This window comes from Abramis brama (genome assembly GCF_963993115.1).
Source record: "Abramis brama genome assembly, chromosome: 2".
Taxonomy (NCBI): Eukaryota; Metazoa; Chordata; class Actinopteri; order Cypriniformes; family Leuciscidae; genus Abramis; species Abramis brama.
Window position 1 is genome coordinate 33,110,363 of NC_139964.1, and position 16,837 is coordinate 33,127,199.

The window sequence follows — 16,837 nt, forward strand, 5'->3', positions numbered from 1 at the left end:
TTTCTCTCTGGGTTTCAACAAGGTAAAGTCAGCTCACTACGGTTACTGCAGTGTTCCCTTAACTCTATTGAGGTTAAGTATACTCACTTGTTGTACTTGTACACACTTGTGCCTTTGGTAAGCAATCAGTATCAATTATCAAAACCCCAAATAAACAATATACAACCCAATTGAACAACAAAGTTTTTTCAATTGAATATAATCAAAATATTCAGTCTTTCTGAAAAGAGTTCTTTGAAAAGTCCGTAGAAAAAGTTAATTGTCCTTTATCTGTTGATGATGAAAAAGGGTCTCAATCCGAGAAAAGAACAAAAGATGAGGAAAGTTATTATTTTTCCTACCATTCACAGTTCAAATCGGTGCTAAGGCTTTCCTCAACTGAAAGATCCAAGAACAGACTCAAGGGAGGCTCGCCAATCCAAACCCTCCTCAGAACCACTGGAAGGCCTGGGACAAATCCAGAATACAGGCACCAACACATTGTCACATCAGACAGAGGACATCAATATAATTTGGAAAAGGACAGAAAAAAACAAACAAAAAAACAACAACCTATTAATATCATTAATATCTTCATTGTAACAACATACAATAAACATTTTTAACTCATGACAGTAAATGAATCATACATTTTACACAGAACTTGAACATATGTTAATGCATTTTTCAAATAAAGAATATTTATTTTACATAGGTAAGGTTTGTGACTATTTTCCCAACATAATGCACTGATTATTAACCGCTTTTCCGTCACCTACTCAAGCACAGTTAGCTGACCAAGTTAGCTCACTCACCAAATACAGCATTACACAATTTTTTTTTAATACATATAAATCAATCACAGATTTTATTTATCTTGCTTTTCCTCTTATACAACAATAACAGTCTGATTTGTAACAATTCCAAAGCAATTTGACTTACCAAAGAGATCGTTAAACTCACAGAAAATTCCAGAGTGGTACAGCACGTCCCCTTTAAATCCTTCTCCTTACAATTTTTTTAATCAAAAATACACTCCATAAACACTTTAGCAATACTCTGATGCTAATCAAGTATATCACCACCATACACTTTCATATTAACAAGCTGAATGTCCGTTTCACTCTCACAACGTCACTCATAACTAATAGGAAATAAAATGCCTCATTTCACTCACATCAATCCATCGACAGAACTCATCTAGAAGATTATTTTCTGTCTTTCGTTTTCCCGGAGCGTCGTGACACCGCGCTCATCAGGCATCCGTGCACGAGAGAGAAAGCTGCCTCTAAAGCCTTGGTTATACTTTCGCCTGGCTCCGCAGCGCGAGTCTCCGTAGACTGCGCGCGCACCTCCGCAAACGGACGAGGGGTTTATACCATAGATATCATATATAAACGCTAGATGTCTCGTGCGCGCTGCTGGCCAATGGAGGTCGACGTCCGCACGTGGCGGCCATCTTGCCACAGTGTGCTCGCTCACTCGTTTAATGGTGCATGTACTTTTAAATAACCATAACTTGCTCACTTTTCTACCGATTTTCAAACGGTTTGGTTTGTTATAAACGTCAGAGATGTAGTTATGACACTGCATACATACACTGCATACATATGAATAATTATAACATGTATGTTCAAGCATTCGGAATTATAGCCACGTTAATAACGTTTGTAAGAAACCAAACCGTTTGTAAATCCGTCAAGATTTCAGCGAGATAAGAGGATTTGTGTGCATGCTGATCACTCACCTTAATTCACAGCTTCACTGTGACAAGATGGCCGAACGGTGATGCCGGAAGTGACTGCGCCATAAGACATCTAGCGTTTATATATGATATCTATGGTTTATACATAGTTCCCACATGACGTCACAACATACGGGCATTTGCCGACCCGGCGCCATTTCTGTGGGCATGCTGTGGGCAGAACATTAGACGAAGAAGCTGAAACGAGTTCATTTCGTGATAAAAAGTGAAAATGGTCATCTCCTGCTGGGTCAATGGATGTTCAAATCGTGCCGGAGGTTCAGTTAAATTTGGATTTTACAGTATACCCGTCATTAGACTTCATGAATGTGACAAGACGAAGCTTTTGTCAGAACAACGATGGAGGTTATGGCTGGCGAGGATAAACAGGAAAGAAACTCCCTGAAAACACGCAAGAATTTGTTGTTTTTTTATTGCGAGTGTACACAAATATAAGTTAACACTTTGCAGTTTGAATGATGTGGGTCAATATCACTATAAAGTGCCTTTGGTGTCCTCATCAGAATCGCTTAGTCATCATGAACATAATGCAAAATAATGAAATTCTGAGGTTTTATTATAAATGGCCAAACACTTACACACATAAAAGTACAATGATACGTCTCTTGAAATGTGTTTTTCTGATTTTATACCATTTTCTTTGATTGGATGTATGTGATTTTGGCATGTCCCACACGCTGCTCAGCTAACTTCAGTGAGTGTAAAAAGTGGTTAAATGACATAAAATTAAAATACTTTTTTAATGTACTTATTGTCCTCAGCAAGTTATTTAATAAAACAAGTCATTTTGATTATTTATATTTTATTTTCATAATAATATTAAGCAGTTTGCATGTGTCCCTGAAATTGCTGTCCACCCTGTCATTATGGGGTAAACGCTAACTGATGTACTCAGTGACATCCCCTCCCCCATTTGGTCTTTCTTCAGTGGAGGTTAAAACATCTGCAACACACACAGTAAGTATCTACACTTATATTTCCTAATTTTCATCATATTGTGTTTGTAGTTGCCTGTTGTCAAGCTTAACATGTCCACCCTGTCATTGTGAAATATTAATTAATATAAAAACTTTTCAGAAATTCTAAATATATATTTTAAACAGTGCACAGTCAGCTTCAACAGTGAATCACTTTGCTAACTGCTGTACACCATGTGCTCATTAAATACTAACTTTAGACAAAAAATGTCCACCCTGTCACATGACAGGGTGGACATGGTTCATGACAGGGTGGACATTTGCAACTCCTGAAAATCAGCCTGAGCCAGGCACCTCCTTCTTCTATATTGGTTAAGGGTTTCTTGAAGGTCCTGTTGTTTTTAAAATGTTCCCCCGTTCTAGTTCACCCATTAAAGCATTTGTCCACCCTGTCATGCCAAGTTCCACCCTGTCATTTTGTTGTCCACCCTGTCATGTTCAACTTTTAGGATGAAAATAAACAAATTATTTTAACAAGTTAACAAAACCTTGTGTGTGATTTCTTAATAAACAAATGAGGGCCAGTTAGTATTGTTTTCAATTTTGACTAAATATCTTTATTGTTAGATTTTATTTAAAATAGAATGTGCAACTATCGCATATTTTATTGAGCAATACATATTTAAGCAGTAACTTCATTATTATAAAAATAATTTTACCATTAACTAAAATGTTTTGTTGGGAAAGGGACACATTATCTTTCCTCAGATCTACATTTTATAATCACTATGCAATGAAAATGTATTTATTCTACTATGAATTTGTCCATGACAGGGTGGACATATATCGTTTGCTCTTATATTGTCAGCTTGCAGTTAATTTATAAAAAGTGCTGGAGCTTGACCAATATGCATTTCTAACAGCCTAATGTCTCCTTAATACAACACATATAAAGTTAAATGGAAAATCTCAGATTTTTTTTAGGGAAATTGTGAAGTCTCAAAGGCACTTTATGGTGATTTTGACCCATGTCCTGTATGTACAAAATGACGAGGTATTAAAAACATACAAAAACAACATTGTTTCCACTGTTCGATCGCGCCCGCGACTCTCTCACTCACACACACAGACACAGACTGACGCACACACACACATTCCAGTCTTGCAATCTCAGATTATGTCCCTAAAGAACCCGCGTATAAAGTAGTTCCGCATTAACTGTTTCATTAATTTGCACGCGAGTTTTATTTATTTTCATACCGGATATTCATGCACATATTTCCAGGCTCGGAATTGCTTACATGTGTTAAAACTCCTAGCCAATACCAGATAATGGTACACATGGATAATACAGTATCTGAGCCAAAGCTGCAAAATCAGTGCTCAGTTTAGCGCATACGGATCAACAACATTTATGACTGAAATTTTTGCATTGTACCTCTCTCTGTCTTGTGTTAATAGAGTGTCTTTATAATCTCTGTCACTTTGTCTCTTCATGATTTTCGTAACATTATAAATAGGAAGAAATCTTCGAAATTTGCTTGTAAAACCTTGTAAACACAGCAGCTTATGCCCTCAAAGATGGCGTCTCCGGGGAGGTCACGTGACATTAATTGGCCTGTGGGAACTATGTATACTTGACGCGCTCGCCGTTGTACTATTCTTTGAAACGACAGGGGGCGACTCGAGTAATTGTCCTCTAAACCATCAGGAATCAGCGGTGAGAAGAAGAAAGCTATACACACGTGACAATGTTTATTTTAGTACACCACCACCAATACAACACTACAAAAAGAATCGTGTAAAACCCAGTAAACCCTGAGATTATTACTTGAGACAATAAAACAAAATATATGGATATGAGAATGTGTATACAACATAACTAAATAAACGATCTCTTACATATTTTCTAATTTCTCTAAACATTTCATTAAGTTTCGTGAACATTTTTATTAAACATGGACCTTTTTGTTCATTAAAAATACTTTTTATGCTATTGTATGCTCATTTTTTAAATGTAATCAACTCATTTAGACGTGCAAACTGGGTGCCGTTGTGGTGAGAAGTTCGAGCTCGGACAGATTCGGCTCGAAGTCGTTCATCTTCGGATGCGGCGCCGCGCGCGTTGTTACAAAAAATGTCGCGCACACCGCCAGGCGAAATTGGGTCTTGCGAACCCAACGCGCACGACCGCCCACACCGCAATGACGTAATTTTTGCCGCGCGCACCTTCGCGCTCGTGCGGACGCGTCAAGTATAAACCAGGCTTAATGGTGCGTTCTATTATTGTCAACGCACCGACTCCGCCCTCAGATATGACGTCACTTCCACACTTAAAGCGTTCTGGTATGTTTTGCGCGTCCGAGTCATAGACAGTAAAAGAAATGGACACAGCGACTCCATCGGATTCAACGGAGAACAGTGAAGTCAATTAGAAGCACTCACTTCCTGATGGCTGACCGTACTGCACAGACTCAAACTGAGCTTGATGACGTAGTGACGTGAGCAACCTGTCTGTCTTCTAGTAGCTGTGCCAAGAGAAATCTGAATCATTCCCTTCCGAAACTTGCAGAGACGGAGAGCGTGAGTAGGTGTCCATGAGCTAGGAGCAGGAGCAACTTTTGCTAAGTATTCTGATTAATTATTTTGTCATTTTGCCTCCACGTCCCCCCGATTGCCCGCGAGCTTCTCCTCCTGTCCATACGTAATTTCTCTACTCGTTAGCCTATTTTTACAAAAACTGCTTCTACGGGGCCATAACGTAAGATAAAAGGTAATGGAGCCTTGCCCCCCTGGTCCAAGTCGGAGAAAAAACATGGACGCCACCCGGAAAGCTGTTGCTATGGTAGCACTGGCCAAGTACCAGGCGCTCCAAAAGTATGTGCTATGTTTTAGTTTATCTTCTGTTAGCAACACTAGCCACGTTAGTAACACCCGTTTGAAACAAGGCTTCATTCAATATTGCACTCACAAAAAGACCAATTCCCATACCCACAGGCAGTGATACGGACGCAGTAAGGTATTGCAGTAATACGAGTGATTAAAATCGTCTTTTAAACAACCAAAGCAGTCCAAAAACAATGAAAACAATTCATACTTACAAGTCACACAGGGCACAGCCATCTTGGATTCCGTATCGGAATTCTTGCTCGGTGTCCTTGCGGTTGTCCGACTTCCGAGCTGGGAAATCCGAGGAAAGGGGACGCGTTGGTGCGTGTTGCTAGGCAACGTCTGTCTTCCTAGTCGGAACTCCGACACGGATAAATAATAGAACGCACCATAACTCTCTACATAGACCTCGTGCAAACCCCGGAAATCAATTTTTCCGCTGCGCCAGATTCTGCGCTCGCATTGGCTCATCTCAAGTTCAAAACTCATCACCATTGGTCACACTAATACCCAAATGATAATATACGTTTGTATGAAATTTATATTTTTCTTTTATGAAGTTACTTCTTTTGAATAGTTTCTAATAATTCTCCCATGATTACATTATTATATTAATAATAATATTTTTTTTCTCTGTTACTCCCTGGTAACCTTGGTTACACATGACGTGTGTGTACCGCTTAGGAGCGCAGCTGGCCCAGGCAGCCCTTGAGGGGGCTGCTTGTGGCCACTGTGAAGCACTATCGATTAGAGTGCTGCACTCCCGCCTAGCTATGATTGATGAAGTCGGCCAGGCTCGCGCTCCCCGCGGTCCGGGTCCGGTGGTGCGACGAGATCTTGGGGCCGAGAGCTAGCAAAGGGGATCGAGACTGCTTCTGCACTTTCTCGGCCCTCGTCTGATAGCTCAGATCCCTTCACTCCCCGTGCGGAAGCCCGCCCCGCGGCTTCTTCCACTCGGATTGAGAGCCCGGTGCTGCAGCTGTCTGATTCAGATGTAGACATGCTTAGCATCGCGGCGGGGAATCTGAATAAGTCACACATGCCATTTCAGACTGCACCCATATATGAGGAGCTTGTGGAGGTTGTGACGCGTGCTGTGGTGGCCAAACTTAACATCAGTTGGCCACAAGAGAGGCAGGAAGCGTAGGCTACAAGCAAGCTTGATGAGCGCTTTCCGCAGCACCGATCACAGCCTTCACACCGGGGTTAGCCGTTCTTTCCAGTTGTGTAAGTCATTGAACAGGCCATTTTCATCACGCCTGTCTAACCCCCCGGTGTTGGATTATAGCAACATCGTGGAGGTTAAGGAAAACAGTTATGGGATGATGCCGCATGTTGAGGAGGCTTTGGCCAGCTATCTCTCCCCAGACATTGCGTCATCCCTTAAAGCCCCGGCGCTGCCCACCAAACCCTGCTGTACTACATTTACTTTGGTGGGCAGAGCTTATATGGCGGCAGGTCGGGCTGGTGCGAGCCTACATACTCAGCCGTCATCAAGCTCCTCATACCGGCAGGGTCAAAAGGAGAGTGTCGCTTCTAGAGGTCCCCCTCAAAGAGCTTGGGACTCTAGGCGGCGTTCTCACCCACAGACTCCTGAGAAGGTGGATCTGAGGACCGTCCTTCAGGCCAGTAAGGGCCCTCAGGAAACTGGTGTCAGCTTCCCACCGCCACTGACGCTTCTGGACACATAAGTTTCCAGCGAACGCACGCTGCTCTGTCTGCCCCACAGGTTTGTGGCCAGGCAGCGTTTGCGTCCGCACACCGAGTGTCGTTTTCGATTATTCCCTGCCGGTCCTCTGCTTCAGGGTATCATGAAGAGCTCTCACAAAACACTCGACACCAGCCCCGAGGGTTGCGTCCAATTTTAGATCTAAGACATCTGAATCGGTCTCTGAGGAGATTCAGGTTCAAGATGCTCACCATTCCCATTATCGTGAGCCAAATTAGATCCGAGTACTGATTTGACACATTCAGAGCTTGGGGTTGAGACTCAACACGAAAAAGAGCATGTTGACACTGCATGTTGACTATGATGCAGGCACGAATGTCTCCAATGTGTCCAATGTGATACCTTTTGGCATGCTGCACATGAGAGCCCTAAAGTTGTGGTTGAAAACCAAGGGTTTTCCACGAGGGGAAATCCATTCCACATGATAAGGGTTAAGTGCAGATGCCTTTGTTCTCTATCGATGTGGAACAAACCTTGGTTTCTGTCCCAAGGTCCTGTGCTGGGAGCGCCATGTCGCCAGGTAGCCGTTTCGACAGACGCATCCCTCACGGGCTGGGGTGCAGTCATGGACGGCCGCTTTACAAGAGGTCTGTAGCATTCTTCTTGGCATATAAACTGCCTAGAGATGTTGGTGGTCTTCCGGGCTCTGAGGAGCTTCCTACCAGACCTCAAAGGTCACCACGTTCTTGTGAGAACAGATAATACGTCAGTGGTGTCCTATTTAAACCACCAGGGTGGTCTGAGATTGCACCCTCTATCCAGACTGGCGCATCAGATCCTCCTGTGGTCCCGGGGGAAACTGTTGTCTCTCAGATCAATGTATCAGAATTCCCAGAATCGGGGAGCAGACATCCTGTCGAGGCAGGTGCTGAGGAATTGAGACTTCACCCCGACGTGGTGGAGTCGATATGCGAGAGGTTCGGCCCAGTGGAAGTGGTCTCGAAAGACGACACACTGTCCAGCCCTGGGGTTGGATGCCATGGTGCAGGCGTGGCCAAGGCTGCGTCTGTACGCCTTTCCCCCAATCTCTCTGCTCCTGGGAGTTCTGGTGAGAGTCCGTCACGACAGGGTAAGTTTACTCCTGGTAGCCCCGTTGTGGCCGGCCCGAGTATGGTTCTCAGACATGATATCACTCCTGGCAGGTCCCCCATTGGAGATTCCCATCAAGAGGGATTTGCTGTCATAGGCAGAGGGCTCAATATTCCACCCTTGCCCAGAGCTGTGGAAGCTATGGGTCTGGCCCCTGAGGGGGCACAGTACCTAGAGGCTGGCCTGTCAGCAGGAGTAGTCGAGACCATACTCAGCTCCAGAGCTCCGTCCACCAGGAAGCTGTACAGCCTAAAGTGGAATGTTTTCACCACTTGGTGTAAAGAGCGTGGCTGCCATTCCGGCTTTACACACTTCTCTGAGTGATGGGCCTCTGGGAAGACATCAGCTGGTCGTACATTTCCTCCGTGGGGCCTGGAGGATGAGACCTGCGACTCGTACCAGAGTTCCCACATGGGACCTGGCAGTGGTTCTCGAAGGGCTGGTCCAATTCTGGAATTATCTAAAGTAGCTTTAATTATCAACCCGCTACCATTTTGTCTGTTTAAATGGGGAAAAATCGAAGATAACGTCAATAAACTATGGAGTGCCGCAAGGATCTGTGTTAGGCCCTCTGCTATTCTCAATATATATGCTGCCACTTGGTAATATTATAAGAAAACATGGAATTAATTTCCACTGTTATGCTGATGACACTCAATTATATATTTCATCATGACCAGATGAAAACAATAAATTATCTAAATTGACAGAGTGTGTTAAAGATATAAAATACTGGATGACGTGTAATTTTCTGCTATTAAATTCAGATAAAACGGAGGTATTACTTATTGGTCAAAAAAACTGCCCACAAAACCTCTTACAATACAACTTTAATTTAGAAGGATGTCCTGTTACTTTATCCACTACAGCAGGGGTGTCAAACTCAGTTCCTGGAGGGCCACAACCCTGCAGAGTTTAGCTTCAACCCTAATTAAACACACCTGATCCAGCTAATCAAGGTCTTCAGGATTACTAGAAACTTAGAAACTCTGTATCAATTACAAAGTATTACTAATGACCTATGTAGCCCTAAATCAGGGTTCACCAATCTCGGTCCTGGAGGGCCACTGTCCTGCAGAGTTTAGCTCCAACCCCAATTAAACACACCTGAACCAGCTAATCAAGGTCTCACTAGGCATACTAGAAACTTTCAAACAGGTGTGTTGGAGCTGGTTGGAGCTAAACTCTGCAGGGACAGCGGCCCTCCAGGACCGAGATTGGTGAACCCTGCCCTAAATGGTTTAGCTCCTGGGTATTTAACGGAACTTCTATCGCCCTACAATCCATCGCGCTCTTTAAGATCACTAAATTCAAGGCTTCTGGTCATTCCTAGGATATCTAAGTCCACTAAAGCTCCTAAACTCACATTTTCACATTTAGCTCCTAAACTCTGGAATGGCCTTCCTGATATTGTTAGAGGCTCAGACTCGCTGTCCCAGTTTAAAACTAGATTAAAGACGCATCTCTTTAGCCAAGCATTCACATAATACTTACCTTTTATACTACAGTTGAATCAGATTGAATGCATTAATATTATGAACAGCAGCTACGCTAATTATTTCCCATCTGCTTTTCTGTTGTTATCTCGGGACGCTAGTTCCGAGGTAAATACAGATTGTCAGCTCCAGTTTGTATCCAGCCTCCCATGGAAACTACAGATGCCCCAACACCCGTGCAGAGACGACTCGAAGCCTGTGAAGAAACGACTCGACGCTGGCGATATGTTTATGCCCTAAATTAATACATGATTAACTAACTGTATTTTTCTATGTACATTTCTGAAATGCACTTTCTGTAAAGCTGCTTTGAAACAATATGTATTGTGAAAAGCACTATACAAATAAATTTGAATTGAATTGAATTGATATTTACAATTGCAAAAGAGCTAGTGGTCAATGGAAATTGACATCTCAGGAAACCAGATTACTGGCCACATTTATATGTAGCCTATACCTGATTTCTACACAAGGAAATACACAAAGCAAAGCCTGATTGCTTTATTTGCAAGACAACACTATAAAATCAATATAGCTAGATCTAAATCCAGAGGATTACTAATTTCATCGTTATATTTCCAAGACTTAGAGCACTATAGACATAACATTATGACTTTCTGGTAAATCTGTCTGTCTGTCTGTCTGGGCCTACTTGCTTTGTGGAGTACCTACTTGTAAGGAAAACAATTTTTTTCTACACTCTTCGATTCCTCTGGGTATGTTTGAGTTACAATTATCTTAATAATAATATCTACATATGAAATGTGAAAAAGATACTCTCTCAGCTAGGCTATTGCTGTAATCCAGCAGGGGAATGTATAACTATGAAATTTGAGATACTGTAAGGATTACTAAAACAGGGCCCAAACTTGTTCAAATGGTATTTGTTTGACATAACAGCCAAAAGCACATTTTTTTTCTAATTACAGTACACTAGTACTGTACTTTTTAGTAGACTGCATTTTACTAAAAAAAAAACTTTTCATTACACTCTAAAAAGTTTTTTTTTGGTGAAACATTTTTACACAAAAATATTGATTAAATTTTAAAGCAGTGAAATCAATTGCAATACACTGTATGAACTGAGTAAATGTAATTAAAAAAATTAAGTAGATCTGAGTTACTGCATCTGGTACATTAACAAATAAAATTGAGTACAAATAATTGGGGAAAACATAAAAAAAAACAGTATTTATGAGTAATATTAACTGTTTTTATTTATGAGTAATATTAACTTTTTATTTTCTCTAAACCTTTGTAAAATAGTATTCCATACAACCACCGGTATACATGACATTGGCCTTTATTGTTGATGAGTAACGTTACATCAATACAGCATATTTTACACTGTTTTAACATGCATACAATATTGCCTACATTTAAACTCATGTAACAAACATTTTAGAAGTAAAAATGAAACATTTAAACATTCAGGTAGCCTAATTCAAGTTATCCACCAGATCAGCGCTGGTTTTCGTGCCGGAGATGGACTAGCACTCTGCGGGTGAACTTCGAACTTCGAGAGCGTTTCACTCATAGCTGAAAGATACTGCGACTCCATAACCTGCCAATAAACAAACAATGCTCAGTTCTGAGAACATTTTATCATCCAAATTAGCTATATTTATTATCTTTAGGAATAAAATCGTGTGTTTTATGCAAGCCATCAGGCATTTCAATCAGCGAAAAGACAGGCATGACACTCGTTTAGGTCACTCACATTGCGTCCCAGTATGCTGTATTGCATTAAATAAAATGATTTAAAGCACAGTAATGATTTTATAAAATAAAAGATAAAATAAAACACACACACACACCTGAATTTCACAGAGGAAATGCACCAATTCTGCACCGCTGAGAAGAGAAGAGAGAACTGTTCTGGAGACTGGAGAGAGTTCAAACAGCCGCTCTCACTCAACTATTGAGTTGTCTCACATCAGAGGGTGGGGGAGGGGGTGCATTGTTTTAATTGAGTAAATTTACTCTATTTCTTAAGAGTGTGTTAAATATATTAATAATATTTATTTGAATTAAGTAATATTTGTGGTTCTTGAAACAGAGCAGTTTAATTCTCCATTGTCAGATATTTTGATAGAAATTTCACAAATATATTAAGTGTATTATAAATAAATAATTGGTTAGTCAAATACTAAATTCCTTTAGTGATTTTTTTTATATATATATATAACTGTAAATTTTAGATAACATTAACTGTTGAATTTTTAGTCAATTATTTTGGTATGTTTGTGCTATAAAAATAATAGCTGACTTGACTGGACTTGAAACTGCCACTGAATTACACACAAAAAAAAAAAAAACACAAAATGATGGATTTAAAGTCATCACAGAGGACTGTAAAGATATTTCACTGGAACTTGGTCTTCACATCTTCTCTAATTTCTATTTTGTTTTGGTTCTTTACGTAGGCCTATTCATGTTCAGTGTCATTTGTCTTCTATAATGTATTCAGGTAATAACTACACTGTAAAAAATAAAAAGTTGAGTAAACTTAAAAAAATAAAGCAACCAGCTGCAAAGCATTTTTGAGTTTACTCAACTTCAGTGGTCGAAGTTCATCTAACTACCAGTCCAACTCAAAGAAACGAGTAAGCACAACTACAGAGGTCCTGAAGTTCAGTAAACTCAAAAAAGCTTTGCAGCCGGTTGCTTTACTTTTTTAAGTTGATTCAATTTTTAACTTTTTTAAGTTGATTCAACTTTTTAACTTTTTTAAGTTGATTCAACTTTTTTACTTTTTTAAGTTGATTCAACTTTTTCACATATCTCACCCAGATACTTGTATAGCCTTCACATTAAGAATCCAAATGCAGGGAGTAAACCATACTGTAAATACAACACAATACAAAAGACATTGCTATCATTACAGAACTTATTTATTGACAAATATTCTGCAAAACAACACATTTTCTATTTGCATTAGGTACACATATTTTAAGGTGATGAAGTTCTATTCCACTCTTCAAAATTTATTTTGAAAAATAAAAAGATTATGCACAAAATTAGAGTACAAACTGGAATAAATAAATGCTCAACCTTACAATTATCCATATGGATTGCAGCTACTTGGACAATCTTTTGAAGGACTATGCAAAATAAATCAGCCTTGCGGAGCACTTTAGGTCAAGATAAATAAACATTTCTTTCTAAACAATCTAAACAATTTTTTTCTTAACCAGTTACTACTGGTGTATTTTAATACTTTAGAATAGTTAACATTGGGGCCATAAATCAAGCCAAAGAGGAGAGTAACAACTTTGGCAAAGGTCTTGCACATTATCTGGCCCAATCTGCTCAATAGTACTACAGAGAGGCACCTTATATTTGGGTTTGAGTGGATAGTGGCAACATCATCTTCAACGATATTTAAGATCCTCATCTTCTCCCCTTGTGAATGTCTTCTGGCTCTGTGTCCTGCAGTAGAAAATAAATCAGCATAAAATTAGGGTCATATGTTTTATTTTATTGAATTATGTTAGACCACAGAGTGTTACTAAAGGTCTGCTCATGTAACTTCACTTGAAAAGTAAAGGTGGTCATGTTTTTTAAGCATGTTCAAATTCAGCCATAGAGCTAAAACTGATAAACGGAAAACATTTCCCAACTACAAACAATGCCAAATCAGCATTGATGTGATTGCCTGTGGCACTTGTCCACAGCAGAATCCACGGCCATTCTGATTTAATGCTTTTTATTTTAGGTCACCCAAAATCGTACATGTATTAAGGCACACATTCTGTTCGTCACCCAAAACTGGTCATATTGCATCAGTGAAGATTGGTTTAAATCACTAGAGTCACATGGATTACTTTCATGCTGCCTTTTCTTGTTTATATCTCCTATATTCATATTCTTTCATATTATATTAATTTTATTTACTCTGCTATTGCTACATTACTGTTTAACCTTATGATTGTGCACTGTATTGTTTTAACAGGTTAGATATCAGAGGGAATGTCTCCAGACAGTGTTGTGAAGCAGTAATTTTCCACTGTCTTTGCTTTGGTAAAATAGCAACTTGTTGAATCAGGTGAAGTCAGACTGATCACTGAGAAAGTTTCAACTACGATTATTTAATAAAGTAATTTTTACCATGACTTTGTCTGTTGATGATAAGTTTTGTATATCACACAAAACCTATCTCTTAACAGCATCTGGTAAATAAGTGAAATATATCAGGTGTGAGTGTATATGCTGATGATCTTCTTACCAGGCAAGTCTTCAGGATGTTTCCAGACTTTTCCCTCATAAACAAAGGCAGACATTTAAGAGTTGTAGACTTTCTTTGAGGAAGCACATTGGAGTTTCTGTGTCTGAAAGACAGAAAAACAAATACGGAACAAGTTATATACAAAGAGAAGCATGGGAATTACCTTGAAAAACAGATGGCACCATTCAGCCTTTAACCAGAGAGATATGATCACATGCAAAATAATTACTTGATGATCAAGTTGGTCTAGGAGGATCTTCATCTCATCTCCATACACTCCACCACTTGCTCTGTACAACTAGATGTGTATTCATTTAACTAAGAGAAAAAGTGCTCTTCGGATCAGTTTGTGTGATCCTGTAATACTCAGCAGAGAGCAGAGACCCTGAAAAAAAAAAAAAAACCATTGTTGAAACAGTAAGAATTAAGTGTAGACCAACACAAGTGAATTCAGTTCAACTCACCTGATCTTTTAAAAAATAAAGGCCACTGTTTTAGCACATCCAAGGATCTTGTCACTGTACTGATGTTCTTTAGTCTAAAAAGGTCAAATACAACAGAACAAAGATACATAATTTTATTAAACAAAACAACAACAAAAAAATCAGTTACAGTAGGTTAATTTAACATGTAGTAAAATCAAATGTGAAAAAGAAACAATGCATAGGTTTCACTGTATTTATTAAATATTACAGATATTAAAGATTAAAAAGTTATTATAAGAGCAGTGAGCGATTTTGTCTTTTGTTAATTAATTAGCCTAACATCAAGGATTTAGCCTAATATTTGTTTAAGGATACACAATATTTTTATCCTATTCACTTTAAAACATACCGCACACATACTACCCATTCTATTATTTAATATGCAAAGCTAACATACATATTTTTAACATAACACATTAGTTTTGCATATAGGCCAATATTATTAAATTTTTCCTCTAAATTGTATTGTATTTAATTTAGGGCTGTCAAAAGATTAATCGCGATTAATCGCATCCAAAATAAAAGTTTGTGTTTAAATAATATATGTGTGTGTACTGTGTATAATTAATTTTGTATTTATAAATAAATACACACACATGCATGTATATATTTAAGAAATATTTGCATACATATACTGTATATATTTATATATAATTTATATTATATATAAATATAATTTTTTTTATATATAAATAACAAATTTTTCTTAAATATATACATGCATGTGTGTGTATTTCTAGATACAAATTTAATTATACACAGTACACTCACATATATTATTTAAACACTTTTATTTTGGATGCGATTAATCGCGATTAATCTTTTGACAGCCCTAATTTAATTATATTGCACTACTGTAGAATGACTGAGCCTCAACCTAAGCATGTACAAATTGTAACTGAAATTTGTATAGCAGCTACGTGACAAATAAACTTGAAATTAAATTTAACGGACTGCGGTCACTTTAAGAGCTCATGGATCTAATACTGAAACTCTAGGTTTCACCAAATTGGCTATGTTCACTTAAGACATTGCCGACTGTGTTTACTTGAATACTTTTTTTTGTTTTGTTTTTTGTTAACATAATTGTAACGTTATGTGTATGCCACTATTAAATCGCAATATGCCACAAAAGATAGCTGAATTCGCACTCAGATTCTGTCCGAGTCCGAGAGAAGCAGCTTTCTGTCTCTCAATCAGCGCAAGCACCGCATTTAAGTCTTTATTCACGACTTAATGAGCTTAACATTTTTAACATCTTTTAAACACCATGCACGTCCTTGTCCTTCTTTTCTCATTCAAGCATGTTTCCTAACTCTAACGTTAGTCTGGGTAACGTTAGCAAGTTAAGTAGCAATTGTGCTACGTGGATAATCTCTAACAATAGAAACTTATCGTCACCACGAAATATATCTTTTAACATAATACTATATTTTATCAACATATGTGTGCAATTTATAGCCTACTTTCATTCATAAAGCTTAAAGAAAACTTACGCAATCAGATGAAATCCAGTCCCTTCGATAGCGTGGTTGAAGGAGGAAACCCCGAGTAATGTACAGCGAGACAGACTGCGCATGTATGGAGCTATTCTTGTGCCAATAAAAATGAACGTAGCTTTTCAAGAAACTAATGAAAATATAAATTGAAACTAAATAAATTATCTCTAAAACTGAAAAAGAATAAATCGCAGGCAAATTTTTTGACTTCGTTTTTAATACACTGCATGTTTTGCTAACTGTTTCTCATATTTCAATCGTCATCTGAACTTACAAATGCGCTTCCAGAGTTTTCATTTACGCTTCTGAAGTTTTCGTTTACGTTCCCAGAGTTTTCGTTCGCCGTTCTGACACATTTCTCTCGTGGGGGCGGGGCTAGTAGCAGTGTGTTCTCATTGGTTACTGAGCTTTTGATTGATTGCTTCGTGACCTGGAAGTGAAGACGTCAGTGTTTATGTGTGGATGTGAGCGTCTGTAATCGCAGCTTTCTATTTCATTTTAGTGATATTAAGTTATGTTTGTTTTTTAATTTTATCTGTATTTACCTGCTGCTACTACTTAGTTGGCAGAAGCTTTTTAGGAGCACAAGAGATCTATTCAGTCTATTCAGGTGTAATTGCACATTAAAGTACTGTATATAATACTTAAAATATTGTAGTGTGAGTGTCCAATGTTTTCGGAGAATATTTGTTTATTCCTGATGATTATTTTGCATGTTAGGATCTGATTAGGTTCAGCTGTTACAATTTAAAGAGAATACT

General features: G+C 38.8%; 1 long non-coding RNA gene across 1 annotated transcript; it reads right to left on the reverse strand.

The window, feature by feature from the left end:
• Positions 1–12,686: 12,686 nt before the first annotated feature.
• LOC311077426 lies at positions 12,687–16,352 on the reverse strand. Its single transcript, XR_014604885.1, has 5 exons — positions 16,074–16,352; positions 14,557–14,630; positions 14,322–14,477; positions 14,093–14,195; positions 12,687–13,296 (listed from the first exon to the last, which is right to left on the reverse strand). It is a non-coding gene; the product is annotated as an uncharacterized lncRNA (long non-coding RNA).
• Between the last annotated feature and the right edge of the window lie 485 nt (positions 16,353–16,837).